At 37.5% G+C, this 4,766-nt stretch overlaps 1 pseudogene; it reads right to left on the reverse strand.

Moving 5' to 3' along the window:
* Window positions 1-720: 720 nt before the first annotated feature.
* Window positions 721-3,403, reverse strand: LOC112090691 (annotated as a pseudogene).
* Window positions 3,404-4,766: the final 1,363 nt, after the last annotated feature.

The following is a 4,766-nucleotide window of genomic DNA, read 5'->3' on the forward strand; positions in this document are numbered from 1 at the left end:
TTTTTTTTGGTTTTGGTTAAACTCCCCTCTAAATTACTAGGCTCTAACGTCCCTTTCGTTCTTGCTTCAAACCATCAACTTTCTACTCTGAACAATTTATTCATTAGTTGTCGTCATTTATTCTTTTGTTTGTTTTATTGTTCAATTAATTTCTTCTTCAATCACTGAGGAGATTAGAGATTGTTCAAATTTGGTGTTTTTGTGGGTGACGAGCATTGCAATGCGAGTGTCGTAGACATCAATATGAAGAAGGGTGGGGCTCAATTTTTTTACCTCTTTTTTTTTTTCCTCTAATTTCTTTTTTATTTTATTTTTGTTAATCCCCATTTATTCAAATGGATCTTTCATGCCCTTCTAAAAATGTCACATGCGAGTCGTGAAAAAATTTTGCCAGATTTTTCACACTGTTTTAATTGGACTTGCTAGGCTAGACTAGAGATTTTTAAAGTTTTGATTGGTCAATTATAAGAATTTTTAGTTCAGAGAACAGCATGCTAAAAATCTAAAGTTTATAAAGATCCGAGACCAAAAAAAAAAAGTATATTTTCTTTTGTCCTTCTTACCTCAATTTATTCTAATATGATAATGCATTTTATAATAATTACTTGATAAAGAGTGAAACAAAAGGCAAATGTACAATATTATGACTTATGTGTTTCTTAGTCAACAACAAAAGTTTTGAAAATTAATAAAATTAAACTAATTGACACTTCAAAGATGCTATATACCTTGAGGGGCGTAGCCAATGGTTCCCTTTATTCCAATTGTGCTAGTTTGACCTTCAGTCGTCTGAGATCAACCTTGCTATTCCGAAATCACTTACATGGCCAATCATTTCCTCATCAAGAAGCACGTTGCTAGGCTTCAGGTCACAATGGACGATCGGTTGGTCGCAATGATGATGAAGATAACAAACTGCAGAAGCCACATCGATGACAATATTTAGTCGTTGAGTTAGGCTTAAACTCGTGGACCGAGTTTCATCATTGCACGTCACCGGATTGAGCCACCACTCTAGGCTTCCGTTTGACATGTACTGAAAGATCAAAGCCTTGAATTCATTGCCATTATAATCCATGCTAGAGCAACATGTCAATATCTTCACAAGATTTTTCTGATGGATATTTCTTAGTGCATTACATTCAGCAATGAAACTCTTGGAAGCTCCTTTCTGTTGGAGATTGAGGACCTTTATTGCAACGGGATTTTCTTCTTGACCAAGAATTCCTTTATATACAGACCCGAAGCTACCTGTTCTAATCAATATGTTTGGGGAGAATCCATTGGTTACCTAATAAAGACTTCTGCATGAAACCTTTGAAAGAAAATTGATTGTAGAGAGTGTAGGAGACAATTTCCTTATCCTCCTCCGATAGTAAATGGCCAAAACCGAGAATAGAAGGAGAACCACTGCTACAGAAACCATGGTGATTGTTAGTTTTTGACCGTTGATTTTTCTCGTTTTGGATTCTTTGATTGGACAAGCTGGGAGCTGCAGTTCAGGTACACCACCGCAAAGTTTAGTATTTCCAGCTATTGATATTGCACTTATGTTCTGGAAAACACCTGTTTTCGGTACTTCTCCATCCAGATCATTGAAAGAAAGATTCAAGCTCCACAATGCAGTAAGTTTCTCCATATCCTTTGGAATTGGTCCTGTAAAATTATTCCTCGAAAGATCCAAATACTGAAGACCTCTTAGAGATGCCAAAGTAGAAGGCAAGGTGCCTTGAAAGGAATTCCCACTCAGGTAAAGGGATTCTAGACTCTCACAACCTTGAATGGTTTTTGCGATTTCACCAGTGAGATTGTTTTCGGAGAGGTCGATCATTCACCGATTCCTCAAGTAGGCTTCCAGTAAATGAGTTGTTTGAGAGGCGTAGTTCGACAATGGAGGAAATACTAAAAACCTCTTTGGGGATAGCACCACTCAAGCCATTGTGGGAAATGTAAAGGTACTCCAGATTTTGACAAGCTGCAATATTTGGAGGAATATTTCCTTCCAACTTGTTGCGCGGTAGAAAGAGTTCGTATATTTGAGTGAGGTTTCCTATAGATGATGGGATATTTCCTGATAATTTGTTTGTTCCCAAATTCAACACTTGCAATTTTGTCAACCTTCCCAAAGAGGGTGGGATGACCCCATTGAAGAGATTATCCAGCATGCCCAAGACAATTAAGTTGACAAGATTTTCTAGTGTTGCAGGAATATTCCCGATATTTGATTGTATCCAAGGTAAAGTCTTGTGAGTTTTGTTGACAAATTGGCTATAGAGTGGGGTAAAACACCTCCAAAAGAGTTGTAACTGAAGTCTAACATTGTCAGGTTGCTGCAATTTGTTAAAGAAGTAATGAAATCCAAGCTACTAGTTGAATAACTTCCTAAACTATTATTACCCAAATTGAGCCATTGAAGATCTCGAAGTTTTCCTAAACTAGATGGAACTTGGCCAACGATGTCATTATGACAAATGTCAAGTAATAGAAGCTGAGATGCATTCGAAAAGGAATCCGGGATTATCCCAGAAAATTGATTACCACTAATACTGAACTGCCGGAGATTATAGAGTTTCTGGGCAATGTTGGAAGGAAGAGTGCCAGTAAATTTGTTATAGGAAATAAAGAAATATTCAATGGCGGATATATTGTAAAGGGATAAAGGGATAGTTCCAAACAGATTATTAGCAGATATGTGGAAATCTGTCAAGCCTTTCAATCTGCCTAAATCATGTGGAACAATTCCCACCAACTTGTTATACCGCATAGAAAGTACATTAAGTGATGAGATGTTCCCCAAGGAAGCTGGGATGCCTCCTGTGAGACTGTTCGAATCAAGATTAAGTTCCACAAGCTTCGTCAAAGAGCCAAGCTCTATTGGAATTGTTCCAGTAAGATTGTTATTTCCGAGACTCAATATTCTGAGGTCCGAACAATAGCTCAAGTTGAATGGGATATTACCTTCCAACATGTTGTGGCTGAGATTGAGACTTTGCAACGGGAACAAACGACCAACTTGTGCAGAGATTTCGTCCGAGAAAAGGTTGTTTCCGAGATTAAAGAGCCTTAGAAAGCTAAGGTTGCCTACGTAAGGCGAGATAGTTCCTCGCAAGTTGGAGCCCTCCAAGTTCAAGCCTGTGATCCTCCGATGCCTCTTGCCGCATGAAATTCCATGCCAGTTGCACAAGTGGCTGGAATCATTCCACGAGTTGAGGACGCCGTTCGGATCATCCACCGATTCTTTGAACTTGAGCAAAGCCAACTTATCAGTTTCATTGCTGCCTAATGCAGTGACAAGAGTATTAGTAGTAGGCTGCAAAAGAGTGACGGAATAAAAAAGAATGACATGGAGGAAAATGGACCGAAAAGAAGATGAAGAACTGAGATTTTGATGAAAATTGTTCATTTTTCGTGGCAATGAGTGAATTTTTGCAGGCAAACTGATTGCTTGAATGGCAAACTGATGGCAGAATAAGATGTTTTAAAGTCTCCATATATATGACAAAACTGAGTACGTTGATTTTTACGACACTGCACTATTAATGGACGGAATTACCCAAGTAAACTTTTAAGCCCCATTTGGAACGTAGTTTGAATTAGAATTCAAATTTTTTGAGTGAAAATACTATAGCAGAATTTTTAAATTGAAAACAAAAAATACTGTTTGAACACAAACCAGGGTACCCATGATCCTCCAAACACACCTTTAAAGCTTAAGTAGGGATGCACTGTTGACTCTAAAGTCAAGTAAACTTAAGAAAAATGTATCCGTGATTTCAGTATTTGAGAAATTTCTGTAGCCAATATAATTGCATGAATGCTTATTTATTTATTTATTTATTTTTGTGTGTTTCTTAAAAAAAAAATTTATCGATCTAGAAAACCTATAGCATAAAGATCAAAATACCATATGAAGTTCAGTTCCACAGGTGAGTGTCTAGTTGGGAGCTCTCTTGGTTATTTCAGGTGAGGCCAGAAGAGGTAGCCAAGGGGTTAAGAGTTTGCTCTTCCTCACTTGTGCTTACCTGTCCTTTTTATGATTTTAGGGAAGAGGCCGCGTTTGACCTCTGGGAGGGAAAGGGAAATGAGAGGAAAAAATGAAAGATATGGGGAAAAATGTCATTTTGTCTTTTAGTGCAAGGTAATGGACCAATAGGCTTTTTCTAGACTATTTATAAAAGGTTTGGAACTGTAAAAGTGGTAACTGTAAACTTAGGTAATTTGTTTTACTCTGTCTAATTTCCTCCATAACCGACATTAGCCTAAATTCCTCATAGACCTGAGGCCTACCAAGTGAGCCAAGGGTCTAATTGGGCCGGATAAAATGGGCTCGTTTACATTACTTGGTCTACCAAACCACGGCCCACGTAGAAGTCCCCAATGCGTGGGTTGGGTCCACATACCATACCTTGAGTTGTGTTATAGGGCTTGGGCCGAATCCGTACCTTGCGATTTTTGGGGTATCAACAAAGGTCACATAAATAATCATGAAATTTTCAATAATATTCATAAAATATTTAATAATATATGCATATAAAATAATAAATAAATTATTTTATTAAATAAATAATAAATATCATATTACATCTCATATTTTTAAGACACTATTTCTAACACAGGCCATCGTCTCGTCGATAGACACGAATGGGTTACTTCCATGAACCTAGATCACGCTGAGGAACATTTTATGGGCTGTGATTTGGTAAAACATAGGTAATTGCATGACATGGACCTAAATCGCGCTAAACTTAAGTAATTGTATGGCCCAT

The sequence above is a fragment of the Morus notabilis genome, unplaced genomic scaffold (genome assembly GCF_000414095.1).
Source record: "Morus notabilis unplaced genomic scaffold, ASM41409v2 Scaffold1386, whole genome shotgun sequence".
Classification (NCBI taxonomy): domain Eukaryota; kingdom Viridiplantae; phylum Streptophyta; class Magnoliopsida; order Rosales; family Moraceae; genus Morus; species Morus notabilis.